The sequence below is a fragment of the Podarcis vaucheri genome, assembly GCF_965113315.1.
Source record: "Podarcis vaucheri genome assembly, chromosome: 4".
NCBI classification, from domain to species: domain Eukaryota; kingdom Metazoa; phylum Chordata; class Lepidosauria; order Squamata; family Lacertidae; genus Podarcis; species Podarcis vaucheri.
Window position 1 is genome coordinate 17,043,110 of NC_138762.1, and position 22,719 is coordinate 17,065,828.

At 45.4% G+C, this 22,719-nt stretch overlaps 1 long non-coding RNA gene across 1 annotated transcript; it reads left to right on the forward strand.

The window, feature by feature from the left end:
• The first annotated feature begins 750 nt into the window (after positions 1-750).
• On the forward strand, positions 751-2,910 carry LOC309530667. The gene is made up of 2 exons (XR_014218828.1): positions 751-897; positions 2,406-2,910. It is a non-coding gene; the product is annotated as an uncharacterized lncRNA (long non-coding RNA).
• Positions 2,911-22,719: the final 19,809 nt, after the last annotated feature.

Sequence of the window (22,719 nt, forward strand, 5' to 3'; positions counted from 1 at the left end):
ACAATATTACATAATGAAAAAGAAAAAAAAGAAAGAATACAAAGTAAAAAACAGTTAAAAACAGTTCCATCTTTTTGTCACTTATCTTTCATTTGCTTGTTTCCCGGACCTCCTCATACCTCCCTTTTTTGTATTCCAGTTCAATTTATTAGTTCAGCAATTCCTTTCCCTCCTTATTTTATCCTGATCTTTAATCTTAATATATTATAACATTAAATTTTTACCTGTTAAAAATCCAATTTTTTCATATTCTTTTATACCATTACAGCTAGAAACCACTTAACCTCAATCCAACATCATTCTAACATTCATTAATTTTGCAATATTTCTGTAAATAGTCTTTAAATTTCTTCCAATCTACAATGCTATGATTGAAAGCAGAGCAGGAGGGGGAAGCAGTGACGAAGCTTCAGAGCAGGCGAGGGCATGCCTGGTGTGCGTCTTGGGGGCATGGCATGCTGCCCACAGGGGCATGGCACCCAGTGCAGGGGGCAGCTGCGATGGCACCCCACCTGGATCACGCTGACTGGGGCGGTGCGCTCCCTCTGCCCCCCTCTTCCTCCGCCAGTGCGGGGAAGCAGCAAATCTGCGCCCAAGGAACCCATGACATTTCGTCAGAGGAAAGGCACTGAATTGGTCCTTCTCCTTAGTTCCCAGGCAACTTCATTACATAAGTCACATTTGATTGGCTGTGCACATAGTACTGTGACATCATCTTGTTCAGTGCCGCTGCTTCTCCTTAGGCTTAGGGGACAACTCAGATGAATGAAAAGCAATTCATGCAAGCATATCCAACAGTATTCAGAAAACTGCTGTCACTTGGCTTATCAATGGACCAATTGGCTATCAGGAAAAGCTGTGTTCCTAAGTAAAGCTCTTCTATTCCTCAGCAGCAGAGTGTGAGAGAGCTTAAGAACAAGAAGTCTGCAAATATGCCAGCCTTCCCAAGCCAATGCCATCCAGATGTTTCAGACTCCCAGCTCCCATCAGAGAGCCAGTGTGGTGTAGTGGTTAAGAGCGGTAGTCTCGTAATCTGGTGAACCGGGTTCGCGTCTCCGCTCCTCCACATGCAGCTGCTGGGTGACCTTGGGCCAGTCACACTTCTCTGAAGTCTCTCAGCCCCACTCACCTCACAGAGTGTTTGTTGTGGGGGAGGAAGGGAAAGGAGAATGTTAGCCGCTTTGGGACTCCTTAAAGGGAGTGAAAGGTGGGATATCAAATCCAAACTCCTCCTCCTCCTCCTCCTCCTCCCCCTCCTCCTCCTCCTCTTCTTCTTCTTCTTCTTCTTCTTCTTCTTCTTCTTCTTCTTCTTCTTCTTCTTCTTCAGCCCTAGCCAGCACAGCCAATGTTCAAGGATAATAGGAACTTGGAGAACCCGAAATACTTCATGCTAATTTAATTTCCATCAGTGTTAGACACTGCTGACAGTTCCTTGTTTATTGTGCTCTGCTTAGTCCATTTTCCTGTGTGCCTGACTACTACTTTTGTCTGCTTGTGAGTTTATTGTGTCCCCCCTACCGGAATTACCAAAATAAGAAAGTCCTTTGCAGCCAGTTACTTTAAAAAAACAAACAAAAAACACCCTACCTTTGTCCGGAAGCTGCTAAATGTCCAGATTCTTTTTTTTCTTTTCTTAAGACAAAATGAAAACTTTTCTAATTATTCCACTTTATAGACACCCCCTCTTCTTTTGGAGGAAAGGGGCTTATTTTATTCAAGCTGTCATCCTAATTCTCATGTAGCTTCAAGGATTGTCTTGATACCGGCCTCAGGAATACTATTTACCTTCAAAAGAGACACCAAGCATGAAGACTCTCAACCTAAAAATAGATATACATAGCGGGAGTTGGGCTTGGGTTATAAATAGAACCACAGATATCTTTGCAACCAATAACCAATTTAATGTATGTGAGATTGAGCAAAGAGAACAAAGAGCAGGAATCATTTCCCTTGGGATTTAGTTATTTCATGTTGGCAGAGATTTGATTAGTGCGATTTTTAATTAGTTTGCCTGTGGCTGGGTTTTTTTTAACTCTGCACTGTGTTTCTGTGGTAGTTCTAAAGAGAGCCATAAAAAAACCTTCTAGCCCATCTCTCAGAAGTGCTGATAGAAATTCTCCAATATGTGCCTCCACTTTCCATAGTCTCCACTAAAGCTTTGTTCCAAATAAAAATGAAAACGTGAGAGAGGATGAGCATTGTAGAAGCCAGAAAACTTGTGTGCTTTGATATCTCCATTTTAGCCGATACAGCAGTTCCCTAAGCTTTAAAAAAAACCACCTGGTCCAGATACCTAAATGCATTTACCTGGAATTAAGAGTCGATCCTTAATGCTGATGGTGGTGGCAGCAGCGGCAATGGTCTTCATCGAATGATTTCATCCTGGAAACATTCTTTTTCTTTAGCAGAATCCATAAAAAATGAGTCAAGTAAATAACAAACACATGAGCAACTGCACCATAAAATCAACTGAACTAAACTGCAGTGAGGACCACAATTAGAAATTGCTGAGTAAAGAAAATAGGACGTCCAACCATCAAATTCTGCTTCTGAACTATATGAGCTGAAGGAAATTGGGTGTGGGTGGGTGTGGGTGTGTTGGGGCTCTTTTTACCAACCCCCAATTCCAATACTTAACCCCAATATTATTGCTGGGAAAATGGCCGCCTCGGTTTGAGTGCTGCCACTCTTCCCTACACAGCCGCCCTGACACCTCCTTCTCTGAAAGGTAATTACTGAACTGCCGCAACTTCTGGATGAATCTACTTTTCTGCATAAGAACACAAAAACGGGAGATCAGCAGCCAAGAAGGTTTGATTGGGGAGCACCTCTTAGAGAAAGAAGAAATCCGATGGAGGGAGAGGAGTTGATTCGTGCCCTGTTTTATGTGGCAATATTGCCTTAATCAGACATCTATTCGCTGGTTTGTTAATGAGAGCTACATGTCAGACTCGCTGCACATGAAGATATGAGGTTATTCCCCCAAGAATCGGCTGGCTGGCTGGCTGGGATTTCCAAAACTCCCTGGCTCTAATAGCTGTAATTTTCTAACACTTTATTACCTCTGAGCTTACAAAAAGCTCCAGAGAGTTTCTGACAGCAAAGGGAGCTTGCAGAAGAGCGGGGGGGGGGATCTGGTTTCTGCCCCCTGGAAGCTACGGCCGTTTCTGCTGGGGTGAAGCTGATAAGCACATGCGCCCACTAACCTATAAAAGGATAATGGCATATTGAAAGAGTGATATATTCAAATGGCTTGTGGTGGGGAGATTGCTTGGCACCCAAATATCTGAAAGACCCTCTCGGGGTTGAGATCGGCAGAGGGGACCCTCTTGGTAGTTCCTCCACCCTCAGAGGTTGGGAAAGGGGAGACAGTCTGGAATGGGGCATTTTCTGTAGTGGCTCATAACCTGTGGAACTCCCTGCACACAGAGGTATTTGGGGGCACCTTCACTATACAGCTTCTGGAATACTGCTGATGAAGCATCTATGATGCACCTCTTTACACTGGCTTTTGACTTTTGAGGTGTGTGTTTCTAGGACTCGTGCTATGTTTATGGTTGCAAGTTGTTCTACATCATGGGTAGGCAAACTAAGGCCTGGTGGCCGGATCCGGCCCAAACGCCTTCTAAATCCTGCCAGCAGACAGTCCGAGAATCAGTGTGTTTTTACATGAGTAGAATGTGTCCTTTTATTTAAAATGCATCTCTGGGTTATTTGTGGGGCCTGCCTGGTGTTTTTACATGAGTAGAATGTGTGCTTTTATTTAAAATGCATCTCTAAGTTTTTTGTGGGGCATAGGTATTTGTTCATTTCCCCCAAAAAAATATAGTCCGGCCGCCCACAAGGTCTGAGGGACTGTGGACCGGCCCCCTGCTTAAAACGTTTGCTGACCTCTGTTCTACGTTGTTGTCTATAAACAACGTAAATAAAAAAGACCACACAGAGTCAAAGGTCCAAAAGAAAGACTTTTACTAAAAGGCAAAGGCTTGTTACAAAAGCTTCAGAAAAAAACTTCAGACACACGAGGTACAAACGAAAGTAAAAGAGAGATAAAGAGCAGCTCGCTGAGTGCAGGAATTTGTCTCTCCTGGTTCAGTGTGACCTTGAGATAGTCAAAACAATATTTGCATCGGAAAGGAACCTTCTAGAATCTTCCAGAATCTTCTAGCAGTTTCCAGTTTCTGCCCTCAAAGACTTTAGTCATGGCATCTTAATGCTGTAACCTGCCCTGGGACCTTAGGGTGAAGGGTTGATAATAAACAAATAAGTAATAGGCTTTTTTGAGCTTGATGTACCAACAGTGTGACTCAGAATGAAACAGTATCCTATGCCCCTAAGAATTTCCAGAGCTGTATTGGCTGTAATGCTTGCCCAATTTCTTCCTAAATTACCACATGCTGCTAAAATATGTCCTCCTGAGCTAGAGATTCAGCATTCGCCTTCTTTTCTGCTTGATCTCTCACTAGAGGTTGTGGTAGACTAGCTTGCTTGGGGGAATTATCCTGCCAGACTCTCTTAATCACACCCTTAACCCAGTTGGGGTTCTGCCCAGGCTTAGAAGAAGAAGAAGAAGAAGAAGAAGAAGAAGAAGAAGAAGAAGAGTTTGGATTTGATATCCCGCCTTTCACTCCCCTTCAGGAGTCTCAAAGCGGCTAACATTCTCCTTTTCCCTTCCTCCCCCACAACAAACACTCTGTGAGGTGAGTGGGGCTGAGAGACTTCAGAGAAGTGTGACTGGCCCAAGGTCACCCAGCAGCTGCAGGTGGAGGAGCGGGGAAGCGAACCCGGTTCCCCAGATTACGAATCTACCGCTGTTAACCACTACACCACACTGGCGTATCAGATTGTATCAGATTGCCTTGATTCCCATCATATGCTGCACAACTAGTGCAATCCATAGCTCAATGGTGCATTGGACCCACTGCCTGTTCCCAAACGACCTGCTGCACATTGCAGATCTCACAGCACAATGCAGTGAGGCGCAGCTTGCATTAAGTGAATCCAGGCAGCGACAGTCTGGAGGATCCATCTTTACATGTAAGGATAGTGTTTCAAAGGTAAGTCTTCTATCCGGTAGAATGAGCTGCAAAAAGCGTAAGAAGTTAAGACCCTCCCCCTGCTCCTCCTTTTCTCAGTAGTTCCATGCCAGCATTTCTTCAAACTTTCGGGGAACATTTTGTTAGAATTCCTGCTCCATGATTGCAGTCATGGGATTGTTGTCTATCATATGGCGGTATATGTTTTGACTCCACAGAGTGGGAAGTGACAGAGACAGGATGTTTGTGTTGCTGTGTTCCGTGAAGTGGGACTATTGTCCTTTGTTCTTTTTTCCCCTTTGCTGTCTGATGCTAGAGAGAGCCATGTTGCAGTGCTCCGTGTGTGTTTATATGTAAATAAAGTAGATTAGCCAAAATGCTGAGTTGCTGAGGTCTGTTACGCGCATGATGCGAAGACTCTGCTTATCCCTAAGTATGCCGGAGTCAGTTGGCATCAGTCGCTGTGATGTTCGGGCTGAAGAAAGTTTATGAAGTTCCCGAACGATCGACCAGGAGGGAGAGAACATGCCAGTTGGGCATGTGTCTCTACCAGGGTCCTACTCGAGTGTAGGCTGAACTCCTGACACATTTTCCATGTTGACCTGACTGCCCACAAAGCTCTGACCATCAGCCACAGAATCCTTATGGACTGCAGAGGATTTGGGGCATCTGGCTGAAGTGGGTGGCAGGCAGGGAGATGGTTTTCTCAGCTATAGCTCTCTGTTTGGGGAATGGCTGTAGCTTTATGGTAGGCAGTGACATAGGAAGGGGGTGAGGTGGGTGAGGTTCTCCCTGGGTGTCATCACTGAGGGGGGTGACAAAAAATAACTGCCACACCCACCACACACCCCTTCCTATGCCACTGAAGGAGCACTCTCCCCTCGAGTGATTTCCAGAAACCAGAAGCTTTGCTGCCTTCAGCTTTGCAGGCAGAACACAGCCTTTATGGCTAGTAGCCTTCGACAGCCCTCTCCTCCATGAATCTGCCTAATCCAGAGGCATAGCCAGGTGAGGCAGGGGGCACTGGGTGTCACACCACAAGGCCTGCAGCGTGCCTGAGGCACATGTCTCTTTTGAGGGGAAGCGATGGGCAAGGTCCATGTTGCTTTTCTGAGCAGCGCGGGGCTTGCGTCTGCCCACCGCCTCAGCCGCCCTACAACTCACATTTGAAAGCCAGCAACCTAAGATATTTGGAAGCAGCTCTGCTTTCTGAAGAAAGAAAGAAAGAAAGAAAGAAAGAAAGAAAGAAAGAAAGAAAGAAAGAAAGAAAGAAAGAAAGAAGGAAGGAAGGACCTAGCATGAAACAAAAGTGAATGCTCTTGTAGTGAGAAAAGAGAGAGGCCACTGTGAAGTGTGCAAAGGGGTTTTTTACTGCTCCTTTCGGAGGGAAAAGCATGGAGCTGTTTTCCAGGTGTTCGGCAATAAATGAAATGCTTTGCCGTCATCATTCAACAGATATTTCAAAGAGACTGTGCTGAGTTCAAAGCGGCAGTTAACATATGCTAATAATGCTAATTCCCTTTTTGCTGCTCTCTTTCAGAGTAAGCGACAAGGCCTTGCTGGAGCAGTCAAAAGGGAATTGGGATGGAGGTGTACCTTCCCCCGGGCAGGATCCTTGCTTTAATTATATGGAATGTACCAGAGCTTATGTTCTAGTCTGTTAAAATGTGCCAAGCTACAAAACGTGCCCCAGAGCCCCAAGTGTACATTGCCGTTCACTTCACCGAGCAGTTTGCTCCCAGAGTCACACTGCAATTTGGTAGGTAGGTGGTTTAACAACACTGGGAACAGATGAGGCCCCTTTATTGCAAGCCATCGCTTTCTAATTTGGCTACAATCCACGTTCCCCTCACTATAGGATGGTGGCTTTATCACTTGGTGAGGAGCAAAGAGCATTTCCACTGGGTTCCAGACTTCACAGGATTTTTTCATTTATTTATTTTTGCCTATCTTTGTTTCTTTAAGTCTCTAAATTCCCCAAGTTCAGAATCAGGGCAGACACAAAAGACAGGGTTGCCACCTGTCCCGTACAATACCAGATTGTCCAGTATTTCAATGTAAAAATGCAATGTCTTGTATGGATACAGTCTTGCTGTGTATTTCAGGTCCTTCACTCTCTCTCTGCCATGTTAGGGATCCTCTCCAAATGCGTGTCTTTGAAAGGGTGTGTGAAAAGTAATGTATTTAAGCTCTAGGTAGCCAAGCATAGACAAATTTAAAGATTTGTGTGTGTGTGTGAGAGAGAGAGAGAGAGAGAGAGAGAGAGACCTCTGAAATCAATGGGGTTGACCCCCCCCCAGTTAAGTGTGTTCCATTCCTTAGCGCTGTGGTCTCAAAACCACAGAGCCTAGGGCTTGCCAATCAGAAGGTCAGCGGTTTGAATCCCTGCGACAGGGTGAGCTCCCATTGTTCGGTCCCAGCTCCTGCCAACCTAGCAGTTCGAAAGCACAGCAAACTGCAAGTAGATAAATAGGTACCGCTCTGGTGGGAAGGTAAACAACGTTTCCGTGTGCTGCTCTGGTTCACCAAAAGCGGCTTTGTCATGCTGGCCACATGACCCGGAAGCTGTCTGCAGACAAACGCTGGCTCCCTCAGGCAGTACAGCGAGATGAGCACCGCAACCCCAGAGTTGTCCGCGACTGGACTTAACGGTCAGGGGTCCCTTTACCTTTATTCCTTAGCTCAGCTGCAAAGCTCTCTGCATGACCTTGGATTAGGAATGTTATTTTGCAGAGTTGGTTGTTGGTGGTAAAATTCAGCTTGCTTCACCTCCTAAGGCAAGCCCACCTATTTGTATTTCCCCAAATCATGTACAACCCCAAATGGAGCTATCCTTTAAAATTCATAGTTCTCCAAATTTTGCAAAGAGATTTAGCTGTTACCAAGAATGTGGACAGAAAGGTATGTCCTAGGGTAAAGTGTGCATAAAAACCAAATATGTTAGTGAAAACAGCAAACATGCATTCTATCAGGGGCTCTCATTGCCTGCATCAATGTATCTGACAAGAAACACACATTGAAATGCTGATGAATGCTTGTGGGACCTTTAAAAAAGGAAATTGCAAACTGATGCAAAGATCTGGCGAACGGAATGTAAGACTGGGAAAATGAGAAACTGTAATCTGTACCTTGGGCCAGTCGTACTTTCAGCCTAATCACTCTGGAGTATTGAGGTCCTAAACCCAAGCTTGAAAGATGAAATACTTGGCTATCAGCATCCCACCTTGTCCGCTAGCCTTTACTCCCCACCACCAAACCCCTCTTTCACTGCCGTGCATTGAATTTCTTCCAAACCTTCACCCCAGTCCTTTACCTTGGAAAAGCCAGTAATGAACAATAGAAGTTGCCTAACTGCCTCTCCTAGATCTTCTCCTTCAACCCGGCCACATCATTCTTTCTAGTGCTGTTTTCATTCTTCCAAAAAAGGCTGCAAACAGCTACAAGTTGGCCTTTTTTATTATTTTGAAGAGGGTTAACCTTTGAGCAGCCTCTCCTAGGAGCGAGGAAGAATCCTTGCCTTTCTGCAGCCAACAAGAATATCCTTGTAATAATACGCTTTTCAGAGTAGCGGCACTTGAGAGCGAGTGAAGTAGCTTGTGCAATGCAGCAATTATGATGCCAAGCAAAGGTAACCGTGAAAGATTCTTTAGACATGTCGATGAAAGGAATGTCAACTTCCACCCTCCCGCCCTCCTCCTTCTCTGGCTTAACCACTGAAACCAACAATAAATCAACAATAATTACAGTTCCCCTTCAGCTGCTTCCCAATGACCTTTTGCAGAAGAGCTGTATCAGGGGTGAACTATACGTGCTGCAGATGCAGTTTCAGTCTTGAGTGTCTGTTTATTTACTTATTTATTATTATCTCTTTATTTGCTTGTTTGTTGCGTTTAAATCCTACCTTTTCCTCAAAGGAAAAGCTCAAGGTAGAATATATGGTTCCCCGCCCCCTCCTCATTTAATCTCCACAGCAACTCTATGAGGTAGGTTAGGCTGAGAGGAAGGGACTGGCCCATGACCAGTGGCGTAGCGTGGGTTGTCAGCACCCGGGGCAAGGCAAGTAATTTGCGCCCCCTAACCCGTGGATTTGCGCCCCCTAACCAGTGGATTTGCGCCCCCTAACCCTACCCCCCAGATGTTGCGCCCGGTGCGCCCGGCCCCCCCTGCACCCCCCACGCTACGCCACTGCCCATGACCATTCAGTGAGCTTCATGGCCGAGGGAAGATTTGAACCCTGGTCTCCTGGGTCCTAGCCTTATTTTCTAACCACGACGCCACGCTGGCTCTGGGTTGGACTTTGCTCAAACAGACTCGGGTTCAATCCTGCTCACCCTTAATCCTACCCCCTTCAAAATAATGCCTCCCCCACAAACAAAAACAAGCATCGGAATTGCCTTAAGTTCCTTTTCTCCTTGCATGGCCAAAAAGGTAGCGATCACTCTAAGCTGGAAAATAAACCCTTTGGAGTCAGTGAGCAGAAAGGGTTAACCAGCACCTTCCCCCCTGCCAGACTTTCATTTAAGATTTCACCCTCCGCTGGCTGCTTTTCATTCTTCATGTCATTTGCAGGCAGGCCTTCAGCATGATGCAGTGATGAACTCAGGAAACCTGGATTTGAATCTTCATTCGGCATTGAAGGCCACTAGGTGGCCTTTTGAGTGCACTATATTTGCACAGAGCTGCTGGAGAATTAAATGCTATGATCTCCCTATAGCAAGAGGAGGGTGCCTGTCTGTCCATCTGTCTGCCTGTTCCCATATTTCTGTCCATTTCTCTTAATGTCCTGTCACACTGTAACGAAGGACTGGGTAACCTATACAGTGGGTGCTCGGGTTGCGAATGTGATCTGTGTGGGATGCACATTCGCAACCCACAGCATTTGCAACCCACATCTGCACACGCACGGGTTGCGATTCAGTGCTCCTGCGCATGCACAAAGCACGATTTAGCACTCCTGCATGTGCGCAACCGCCGAAACCCAGAAGTAACCCGTTCTAGTACTTCTGGGTTTTGGTGGTCCATAAACCAAAAAAACTCAACCTGAAGCAGCCGTAACCCGAGGTATGACTGTAATGTTATTGGACTACAACTCCCATGCTGACTGCCACAAGCAGGGATCAGTGAAATTTTCACAAGTGAGGTTAGGAAACTGGGCAAACAAGTTGACACACAAGGGCATGGGGCGGGGGGAGAAACCCCCAAAAAATTGAAGGATGAAGAGTCAGCGCCAAACCTTCACAATGGGAAACAATGTTTTACTTTCTAATTTCCCATTACTGCGGTTTTAATGAAAATTCTATTTGCTTCTTACTGGTTTTTCTGAGGTGGAACTATATCCACCTCAGAAAAAGCAGGAACGGACCCCGGTGCCAGGAGTCATAAGTAATTACTTTCTCTTCTGGAGAAAGCTTCCCAAAGCTTCATGCTTGGCAGTCTTTGCCTAAACTGATTATTTCCTTAACAGCAGATTTGTTTCTTGGCTCATTCTTCTCATGCCCCACATCTCCTCCTGCCCACTCTCCCATAGCAATGGGCTTGCAGCTCAATTAAAACCAAGCATGCCAGCATGCACACAAAGTCTCTCTTCACGATGCGGATGGATGCGTCTGCACAGATATTAATTCTAAGGATGTGGAGGAACTTACACCAGGCCTGCAAGATCCACTCACAATCCTGAAAGGGCAGCACTCAGAGAAATAGATTTGAGCTCTGTGATCTCCAATGGCTTAGACCATATGGGTTGTGAAGTCCATTGCCTTCTCCAGGGTTGAGGACCATTGGTTCACCCTTTCCTATGCATGCCCTGGTGGGTTTCATATTCTCTCTTTTAAAGGAAGGTTCAGAAGGGAAGCAGGCATTGTCATCCCCCACTCCAAGAACATCCTGGTCAGAAGATGTGGCTTCACCCAACTCCTCAGATTCCTTAGACTCCTAAGGCCTCAATGTTCTTACTCAAAAAGTGAGTGAGTTCTGGACAGCATCTGCCACAGTGAGCTGTCCAGGGTCCTGACAGGCTGGTGTGGGCCTGGCCCAATCCTACTGGATGTTACTGTGCTTTTCTGAACCCAACACTCCCATTTCTGCCATTGCTTCAACCCAACAGCTCCCAGGAGCTCTGGACCAAGTTTGGACAGGAGAGGACATATACCAGGAAGTGGTGGTAGCAGCCTTGATGAGCATCAGTAGCACTGTGATCCTGAGTGACCCACAGTTTAGCTTCTCACAATGACCTTTGCATTGGGGAAAATTAAAAAGGCAGTCTTGCGCTGGGTAGGGGGATTGTTTGAGGGGGTCTACAGCAGACATCAGCAATGGGGCGCTGTCCTGAAGATGATACATGTTGACGATGGGTCTGCTTATCACAGTCTCTGTGGTCAACCAGAATCTGTAATTTGATAGGCAGGGATATTTTATTTTATGTATTTATTAAATTTGTATATTGTCCTTCACCCACTGATCTCAGGGCACTTCGCGAGATTAAAATTATACACATGGCCTTAGTATTCATCAAGAAGAATTCAGTTTTTTAGGATAGTTAGCTATTTTAAAAAAAAGATTATAAATTGGAATAGAAGGCACCTGCTGAATCTTTGTTGACAGAGTATTCAAATGCTAGGCTAATGACACGAAAGATTTGGTTTCTTGTTGTCAACTGAGCCTTGCTAACTCAGGGAATGATGAGTGATGCTCCTGCTAATGATCTCAGTGACTGCGCTGGGACACAATGGTTCAGGTGGCCCCTGAGGACCCCTGGACCTAAGTTGCTCAAGGCTTTGCAAATGACTTCAAACGTTGTCAAAGTTAACACATCTCCCTTGAGTTAATTGATCTTGACTGAAAAACAGTCACTCTAAAAAGTTGCTCTTTGATTGTGGGCACCTTTTTGAATGGTCTAATAAGTTTTAAATCAAGGTCACCTTGGAGAACCTTTGGCCAGATGTTGTTGCACTCCAGCCCCAGCCCCGTGGCCAATGGTCAAGAATGATGGGAGTTGCAGTGCAACAATACCTGGTGGCCCAAGAGTTCCCCTTTGCTAACTGACGAATTGACTGGATGCTGTCGTCCTAGGAATGTGTGTGCCTTAAACACTCCTTCACAAACTATAGTGCTTGTTAGTTTCTGTTTTGCCACTGTGCAGCTGCTTAGAGTCACAAGGCTCTGTTTACATTCCAGAGACAGTCCAGGCTGTTGGAAGTCTCACAGGAGATGGGAGATGGGAGACGGGAGACGGATGTGACATTAGTGGTTTCCTGTCCCTTTGTTCCTTTGTTCCTTTGTTGTTCAGTTGCTCTCTGCTTTCATAGAGAGAGGATGTATATTTCTTTGCTGTCTGCGTAGTAAGAAATAAAGCATGTAGCCATAAATCTCATCACTTCCCTGTGCTGGAAACTCTGCTGAACGGGAATGTGCCTGAGGTCTCATCAAAGGCTCAGGTCATTAATTATCGTTGGAGGACTCATCGGAGGAAAATGAGCTTTATCAGCTTGGCCAAGGGGAGATCCCGACAAGTTCTCAAAATGAATCCTGTTTGAAATTCGAAATTTCAAATGTATGCAAAAGAAGTTGTCCACTTTGTGTTTTCGTTTCTCTGTGCTCCCATATACATTGCATTAGGAGGCAGGCCTAACGCTGCTATACATGCAAAGGTTCCAGGTTCAGTCCCTGGCATCTCCAGGTAGGGCTAAGAATCCCTTCTGTGCAGACAATACTGATCCAAATGGACCATTGATCTAACTTGGTATGGGACAGATTTCTCTGTATTCTGATATTATTATTTAAATGTCACCACTTGTTCTCATTTCTCTGCCTCTCTCACACACATCCGTCTCTATCTTTTTTATATATCGTTTCTTTCTTAAGGGTTGTAAATTCTGCCCTTATTACCCACTTACTTTCTCCACCCCTGCTTTGGTCACTAATCTTGGGGCTCTAGCTAGGAGGCACAGCTGGAAAAATAACCTCCCTCTGTAGGGCCCAAAACTGTTTCTAATCTGCTGCCGTTGCAAGAAATGTCACCCTGAGGGATTGCTTTGCTTCCTATTGCTTTCCCTCCCTTCCTATAAACCTTGCTGATTTTTAATCTCCCAGGGCCCTGATTTCCCCTTGCCTCCCATCTTTTATTTGTCTTAAAATGCCTGCCAGTGCTTTTCACACTTCATCATGTCTCCTGTAATACTGGCTCTGGGCCCATGCCAGAGACTGCAACTCTAGGCAAAAATGCATTGCAAGGTGGTTTGTCCAACGCCGCATCCCTAGACTGTCTGCAGTTGTCATCTTCCTTCAGACGTCGGTGTTGCCTGTTGCTGGGAAGAGTGGGGGTCTGAGCTTTCTGTTCCCCAGGTGGTGACCAGAATGGCCATTGTCATAAGAAAATGAGAAGGGCCTGCCAACTTAGTTCAGCACTCTGTTCTCACAGGCGCCAAGAAGAAGCCTGTAGGAAGCAGGAAAGCAGAACCTAAGCACCACACCTGTGACTCCCAACAACTGGTTTATAGAGGGTTGTGTGCATATGGTGCACTGCATACATCGCGGGCAGTGCCACATTTACGTATAAGCTAAATAAGCTATAGCTTAGGGCCCCACCCTCTTGGCCCCCCCCCCCAAAATGTAAAGGAAAAAAAACTAGATGCACATTTCCAAAATATAAGATAAAAAACAAATAAAATAAAACCTACATACAGCAACAGTGTTTTGTGTTGTGTAGGTCCATAAATGTGGGGCATGGGTGGTGCTGTGGTCTAAACCACAAATCCTAGGGCTTGCTGATTGGAAGGTTGGCGGTTTGAATCCCCATGACGGGGTGAGCTCCCGTTGCTCAGTCCCTGCTCCTGCCAACCTAGCAGTTCGAAAGCATATCAAAGCGCAGGTTGATAAATAGGTACCACTCTGGCGGGAAGGTAAACGGCGTTTCCATGCACTGCTCTGGTTTCGCTGGTCATGCTGGCCACATGACCCAGAAAAACTGTCTGTGGACAAACGTCGGCTCTCTTGGCCAGTAAAGTGAGATGAGCGCCGCAACCCCAGAGTCGTTTGCGACTGGACTTAACTGTCAGGGATCTTTTACCTTTACTTAGGTCCATAAATTACCTTATAGCATATATTCAACACAAAAACAGTGACAATTTGTTGTTGACAAAGGACAGCTGGACATATAAAGGGCCCCATTACCTTCAGTAGCTTAGGGCCTCATCAGACCTAAATCCAGCCCTGATCACGGGCGATGAAATGTTCATTGATATGCCTGTTAACCGGATGTAGCGAATACTTCTTGCAGTGGGATATTGTACTATCCCAAATGCTGAGCGTCAGGGTGATATGGCAGAGTGGTTTACAAACTTTTGGTACATTTTTATATACTCAGAGTATTTCCCTTGTTTCTTTGTGTGCATGTTTGTTTGTGTAATTATTTATAGTCCAAATAGTCTCAGGGCAGCTTAGAAAAAGAATTGCAGTAAAAAGCAAATAGAATTTTCATTAAAACCGCAGTAATGGGAAACTATAAAGTAAAACGTTGTTTCCAGTTGTGAAGGTTTAGTGCTGAAACTTCATCCTTCAATTTTTTTGCGGTTTCTCCCCCCCCCCATGCCCTTGTGTTTCAACTTGTTCTTCAATCAACAGGTTTCCCATACCTGTCATAACCCCCAGGGTGTGCTCCCACAGGACTGCAGGGCAAGGCTACCACTGGCTATAGGTTAATAATAATAATAATAATAATAATAATAATAATAATAATAGTTTTATTATTTATACCCCCCAGCTGACTGGGTTGCCACAGCTACTTGGAGCGGCTTCCAACATATATAGAAACATAATAAAACCTTACACATTAAAAGGCTTTCCTATACAGGACTGCCTTCAGATGCCTTGTAAAGGTTATATTGTTACTCATCTCCTTGACATCTGATGGAAGGGTGTTCCACAGCATGAGCGCCACTACCGAGAAGGCCCTCTGCCTGGTTCCCTATTACCTCACTTCTTGCAATGAGAGAACCACTAGAAGGCCCTCGGTGCTGGACCTCAGTGTCCGGGCTGAATGATGGGGGTGGAGATGTTCCTTCAGGTATACTTGGCCAAGGCCGTTTAGGGCTTTAAAGGTAAGTACCAACATGATAAATTGCTGCTTATAATTTTATAATTGGGAACGCAGGAAAGGGAGATGTGAGGAAGTCCAAAAGGTTATCGAAATATGGTTTTCAGACATCTGACTTTGTTGTATTTTTTCTATTCTATGTTAATCTTTTTGTTTTTTCTTTCTGTTTTTCTTCGTTTGTTGCATCTTGGTGATGGTATTTTATGTGTTTGGTGTTTTTATTGTTTAAAACCTTTAATAAATATCTTATAAAATAAATAAATAAAGGTAAGTACCAACATTTTGAATTGTGCTTGGAAATATGCTAAGCTAAAGTAGGTCAGATCCAGAACCAATGTGCTACTGAATACAAGTTGCTGCAAGGTAAACACAGAGCAGGCAGCCCCTGTGTTCTGCTTTTCAGTTTCCCCAGAAGCATCTAGCTAGCATCTTGCTAGCCTCTAATGGAAACAGGATATTGGATTAGATGGACCCTTGCTCCACGTTATATTCCAAGGGCTGGAACTCTTAGAAATAAGAGCCTGAATTCAGACCAAGCTTAATAGATGCAGAGCTTTATTTTATAGTTCCTGCTTTGCATGCAGCCACAACCAGACCTCCATTCTTCCTCCAGAAACCCCTTTACTGTGCCAGTCTAAGCTCCAGAGTGGGTTCGTTTGTGTGATTAACCCAGGGCCTTCTGAAATCCTAGCCTGTATCAAGGAAAGGATCTGTCACAAACACTACAGCCTGGGCCAACAGGGCTCTTATATTCTAAGGACTTCCCTGACCCTGGAAGCACTGAAGGAAGAAAGAGACTTTTGGGACTTTCTTCATGATGTGCAAAGCCATTTTGAGATATAGAAAGTGGAGCACTTAAGACCAGCTACAATCCTAAAAACTGTGCAACTACTTCTGCCTGCCCAGTGGGGTTTGGGCAAATGAAACTGTCTTCTACTGTGACAGATCACTGGTTTACCCAACCCCATGCTGCCTACTCTGCAAGTTGCATTTCAGGGTCTCAGACACAGGGTCTCTCCTGTTACCTGGAACCTGAGATGGTGTGGTGTAGTTGATGTAGTTGGGCATTTTCCAGTGGCTCAAAAACCAGTAGAGGGCCCATTGCCCCAATAGGGCTACCATTTCCACTTTGTACAAAGTATCTAGGACAGCCTTTCTCAACCTGTGGGTCCCCAGATGCTGTTGAACTACAACTCCCATCACTCCTAGCTAGCAAGGCCAAAGCTCAGGGGTGATGGGAGTTGTAGTCCAACAACATCTTGGGACCTACAGGTTGAGAACCACTGATCTAGGAAGATCAAGTGTAGCCTCATCTGATTTTTAGTTTGCATGCCATACATGGTTGCAAGTCACTTTGAGTTGGGTGAGAAAAAGTGACCAATAAATTTTAATAATAATAATAATAATAATAATAATAATAATAATAATAATAATAATGACATGGGTGCTATCTCTTCTCACCCTAACCTACCATACAAGGTTGGTGTGAGTACAAAAGGAGCTCTTTTTAGGAAGGGGATAGTTAATACATAATAATTCACAATCTGCACAATGGGCAGAGGCCACAGCTGCATGGTAGAACATCTGCATTGCATGTAGATGTTCCAGATGTTCAGTCCTTGGTTTCCAGGGCTAGAAGAGATGCATCTGAATTCCTGGAGAGTCACTGCCAATCAGTGTTGACAAACTTAGCTGGATGGACCCAGGGCCTAACTAGGTATAAGACCCCTTCCTATGCTCCTGTGTATCTCTTCCAGTATGGGGATCATCATAGAATCATAGAGTTGGAATAGACCACAAAGGGCCATCGAGTCCAACCCCCTGCCAAGCAGGAAACACCATCAGAGCACTCCTGACATATGGTTGTCAAGCCTCTGCTTAAAGACCTCCAAAGTAGGAGACTCCACCACACTCCTTGGCAGCAAATTCCACTGTCGAACAGTTCTTACTGTCAGGAAGTTCTTCCTAATGTTTGGGTGGAATCTTCTTTCTTGTAGTTTGGATCCATTGCTCCGTGTCCGCTTCTCTGGAGCAGCAGAAAACAACCTTTCTCCCTCTTCTATGTGACATCCTTTTATATATTTGAACATGGCTATCATATCACCCCTTAACCTCCTCTTCTCCAGGCTAAACATGCCCAGCTCCCTTAGTCGTTCCTCATAAGGCATTGTTTCCAGACCTTTGACCATTTTGGTTGCCCTCCTCTGGACACGTTCCAGTTTGTCAGTGTCCTTCTTGAACTGTGGTGCCCAGAACTGGACACAGTACTCCAGGTGAGGTCTGACCAGAGCAGAATACAGTGGCACTATTACTTCCCTTGATCTAGATGCTATACTCCTATTGATGCAGCCCAGAATTGCATTGGCTTTTTTAGCTGTCGCGTCACACTGTTGGCTCATGTCAAGTTTGTGGTCAACCAAGACTCCTAGATCCTTTTCACATGTACTGCTCTCAAGCCAGGTGTCACCCATCTTGTATTTGTGCCTCTCATATTTTTTTTGCCCAAGTGCAATACTTTACATTTCTCCCTGTTAAAATTCATCTTGTTTGTTTTGGCCCAGTTCTCTAATCTGTCAAGGTCATTTTGAAGTGTGATCCTGTCCTCTGGGGTGTTAGCCACCCCTCCCAGTTTGGTGCCATCTGCAAATTTGATCAGGATGCCCTTGAGTCCATCATCCAAGTCCTTGATAAAGATATTGAATAAGACCGGGCCCAAGACAGAACCCTGTGGCACCCCACTAGTCATGCCCAATGGATTCCAAAACCCTGGGGCCAGCCCCAATTTCAGGGGTTGAACCTGGGACCTTCTGTCGTTAAAGCACCTTCCCCTCCCCTGTTGTGTTTCTTGAGCAGCAGCCTACCACTCACTGGTCTCCAATCTGAGATGGATTCCAAAACATGATACATGATACAGCACAGAGGTCTGCAGCTCCAAGGAAGAAAGATGAAAATCCACTTTGTTGTGTGTGCACACAGGCTCTTTAATTTGCTTAAAATAACCCCCTGGATTCTGGCCACTGTTTTCCCCAGGAGCTGAACATTTCTTCCAAAGGCCCTGCCGATGGGTTGTCATGAAGCTTCCTGCAGTGTTTCTTGTATCAGCTGTGAGAAGGACGGGTTGTGGGAGGCAGTTCTCTAGCAATTCCTTGGCACACAAATGTTCCGATCTATTCCACGTTGTCTTGGATTCCCATGCAGCAACGCTTGGCTCATGCATCCTTCGGCAGCCCTGCTTCTGTTGCTCTGCCATATCTTGGAAGCCCTGAAGCGTTACTCACGAAACGTACCAGTGTAATCTGAAGGTGAGAACAGTGACTGATGATCTGGACGGCTAGTCCAAGGGGGTCCCACAGCAATTAAAAAATACTTGCCCTCTGGCATAATCAAGCTGCACCTGAAGGAAACAAATGGATGTTCATACTTGTTTCCAGAAGCCCCAGGGATTTCACCTCTGGCAGGTTTGATTTAGCAGTGTCCAGAGGAAGAGGGAGCTTCTTCAGGGACTGGGAATAATCTGAGGCGTCTGTTTAGAAATGAGTTTGATGAGGAAGATTCCATCCAGATCCCAAGAGGAGCCTCCCGTTGCAACATTACTCACAGGTTTAGCTGCTCATTATCTTCACATTCTTCCCTCAAACCCCCACCATCTCACGCTGCCGCCATCCCATTTTCTTAACTGCCATTCCTTAGCTAAAGTAGATGGAACATCTGAATTTCATTTACGACCAATGTATAAATAAATAAAGGTTGGATGGATCCAAATGGATCCGTTTTATTGAAAATCAGACTCGTCTCTTGCGCATGGGTTCCCCATCTCATCTCTGCATCAGGATGGAGATGTGTGTTCTCTCTCTCTCTCTCTCTCTCTCTCTCTCTCTCTCTCTCTCTGTGTGTGTGTGTGTGTGTGTGTTGTTCATGTATGCTACAATGGTGGCTGGACTCTCCTAGCCCAAAAATGGAAAGGTGACGAGATACCAACAAAAGAAGAATGGCAAGTCAAACGAATGGAATATGCAGAAATGGCGAAACTTACAGAAAAAATCAAAAACAATGACAATGAAGCTTATTTTTTTAAAAAAAAAAAGACTGGGAACCTTTTATGTTGTATTTACAGAAATACTGTAAATAAGTGGACTCTCTAGCAGGGTTTGATTAAGCACTTACAAGTAAGAAAATAAGTTTAAAGGTCAAGAAATAATAATATGCAATGTAACTGAGTGCAAAATCAAAATGTAATTATGAAAGAAAATTTGGTATAAAAACAATAAGAATTTAAGTGTATTGAGGTATAAGATCATAAAAATAAGACAAAAATTAAGCAGAAGTAATAAATATTTAAAGAACCAGAAGGGGAAGTTGAAGGAAGTCATGGGGAGGGTTTTTCTGTTTTGTTTTGTTTATATGACAAATGTTACATTGTGTTATTTGGTTGAATATTAAATTGTAAAATCATATATATATATATATATATATATATATATATATATATATATATATATATATATGTAGGATGGAAATGTGTTGGCGGTGCCACATGTCCCTGGGATAGTCTTGAGCACATATTTGTTATGGTAACATCTATTGAAAGCACTATGATGTCACTTTAGTCATCGCTTTCCCCAAAGAATCCTGGGAACTGCAGTTTGTTAAGGGTGCTGAGCATTGCTAGGAGACCCCCAATTCAACCCACAAGAGCTGCAATTACCCAAGTGGTTTGTGGCCCACCAACATCAGAAGAGCACCATGTTGACTTCCCCCGATGTCTGAGCTAGATGGACCAGTGGTCTGTAACTTGTCATAAGGCAGCTTCTTGTGTTGTGATGGTCTGCATGCACCAAATTATTCTGTAGGAGGAATCTATTGTGGGGTACAGTTTGGGGCCCATTGGATGCTTCAGAGACATTTGTTCTTGGCTTCACATTGGAACACTGCCAAGTGGCTGCTACTCCTTTAAACAGAAAGTTTCATTGTGTCCAATTGACCATGTTCGAATTTCTCATGCATCTCTACCAAGATGTTTGGAATCTAGATACATAAGCTTTCTCACCAGGGATTTGGTAGCGCATAGCCATGAGTCAGCTTGCCATATTAGGAAGTAAAGATGTAGTTCTGTAGAGCAAAATAAAACCTCTTTTTAAAAATTCTGGCCAGGCTAGCCATAGCGAGATGGGAACTTTACCTCTGGGGGCAGAAGAAAAACTCATCGCGAGCTCGATTCATCTCTAGGCTATACTTCATTGTTGTTAGATCTTTCAGCGTGAAGGAGCCCCGGCCAAGAGGAAGGAACAGCTGCAATAAAGCATCTATAGACAATTCCTTGCCATTTTGGACTAAGATTGAAGAGCAGAACTATAAAGTCTATGGCGTACTGAACTTTTTCTAGGCCAATGCTTGTGTTAAGTAAATACTGCATCTCATGGTAGTGAATATATATAAAAGTTGGGGGTGTTTTGTTTTTTTACTTACATACACTGTGTCATTCAAAGAAGAGAAGGGAGACAGTGTGGAAGCAGGGGTGGACTTTGGTAATCTTTCATAATATGGTGCCCTGTACGAGGTCAAAATTTGGCGCCCCCAAATGGACTGTCTCAACTATGGATCTTCTCAATTTTGTGCCCCTTTAGCTGACTGTCCTGTGTGGGGAAACTGCCCACATAGCCCAAGCCCAGCGCTGGTGGAAAGGTTAGGGAAGACCCCTGCTCAGAGAGCCAATCCTAGTCAATGTAGATGGTGGGTAGCCAACCTGCGGCCCTCCATGTGTTATTCATTGTGCCCTCCAGATGGCGCTGGAGTCCAACTCCCATCAGCCCCAGCCAGGATGGCCAATGCTCAGAGTTGCAGAGAGTTATATTCTAAAAACAGCTAGAAGGCACCATGTTGGCTTCCTTTGATGTGGTCAGTACAGAGCTAGACGGTCTGAGACGTGTGTTCCTGCATTGTAATGGTTTGCATGCACCAAGTTCAAGGTTCAATCACTTCCGTCTCTAGTTAAAAGGATCCCAGGGGCTATGGCCAACCCAAGACATTTTGCTGCCTGAAGTGGAGGACAAGATGGCACCTCCCACTCTATGTACTGGTAAAGGTAAAGGGACCCCTGACCATTAGGTCCAGTTGTGGATGATTCCGGGGTTGCTGTGCTCATCTCGCTTTATTGGCCGAGGGAGCCAGCGTACAGCTTCCGGGTCATGTGGCCAGCATGACTAAGCCACTTCTGGCGAATCAGAGCAGCGCACAGAAACGCTGTTTACCTTCCCGCCGGAATGGTACCTATTTATCTTCTTGCACTTTGACGTGCTTTTGAACTGCTAGGTTGGCAGGAGCAGGGACCGAGCAATGGGAGCTCACCCCGTCACGGGGATTCAAACCACCGACCTTCTGATCGGCAAGTCCTAGGCTCTGTGGTTTAACCCACAGCGCCACCCGCATCCCTTCTGACCCATCTTAAAGGTAAAGGTAAAGGTACCCCTGCCCGAACGGGCCAGTCTTGACAGACTCTGGGGTTTGTGCGCCCGTCTCACTCAAGAGGCCGGGGGCCAGCGCTGTCCGGAGACACTTCCGGGTCACGTGGCCAGCGTGACAAAGCTGCATCTGGCGAGCCAGCGCAGCACACGGAACGCCGTTTACCTTCCCGCTGGTAAGCGGTACCTATTTATCTACTTGCACCCGGGGGTGCTTCCGAACTGCTAGGTTGGCAGGCGCTGGGACCGAGCAGCGGGAGCGCACCCCGCCGCGGGGATTCGAACCGCCGACCTTTCGATCGGCAAGCCCTAGGCGCTGAGGCTTTTACCCACAGCGCCACCTCTTCCTAATTTTGTTGGCAAAAGGGTTTAATAATGTGCATTGCGACACATGTCAGAGCCACGGCACACTATATCAGCAGAGCGAACTGCACACACAGAATAGGTGTGAGGCTTGTGGAAGCATATTACAACTATGGATTTATTAATCATAAATCAGGACAAAGAAACATGTCGTCTCTCTCCCTCGTCGTCTCAGAGAGAACAGGAAAAAGCAAAAGCTATACACAACGGAAGTTCCCAGCAAGCTGTGCTGGAATGTAAACAGACATGTGACATGCACCAGTTCCACACGTCTGCTCCTTAAGGTGGAATGGAAATCTCAACAGCAAGTTGGGAACTGTTTTTTCTTCTTCTGGGGGTTCATGGCAGAGCACTGTTGAAACATTTCAGTGTGGGCCTCCACATGGGCAGGGCCAATTGTACAGGCATTCGCCACACGATCATTGCTCCGGTGGTGATGGTTGGGGAGGAGGAACGACACCAGCGTGATCTGCAACAAAATGTGATGTCGCTCAGGATTCCAGCCACCCCAGACCACCAGCCCCTTTCCTGTTTTTTTTGCACCCTGAAATAGTCTTGCTGTATGTGATGGCAAATGAGCAGGCTCAGTCCCCCATTGGGTAGTTTTCTGGGTTCCCCTGAAAGCTATTTCCCCTAAAGATTCTTGTTTTGGGGGGAGAGGGTACTTTTGAGAACTGGAGGGTATCCTCTCCCACCAGACTGCTGGTGCCTCCTTCTGGTATGAAGGATGAAGCCTGGATACTGGGAATGGAGAGAAGAAGAAGAAGAAGAA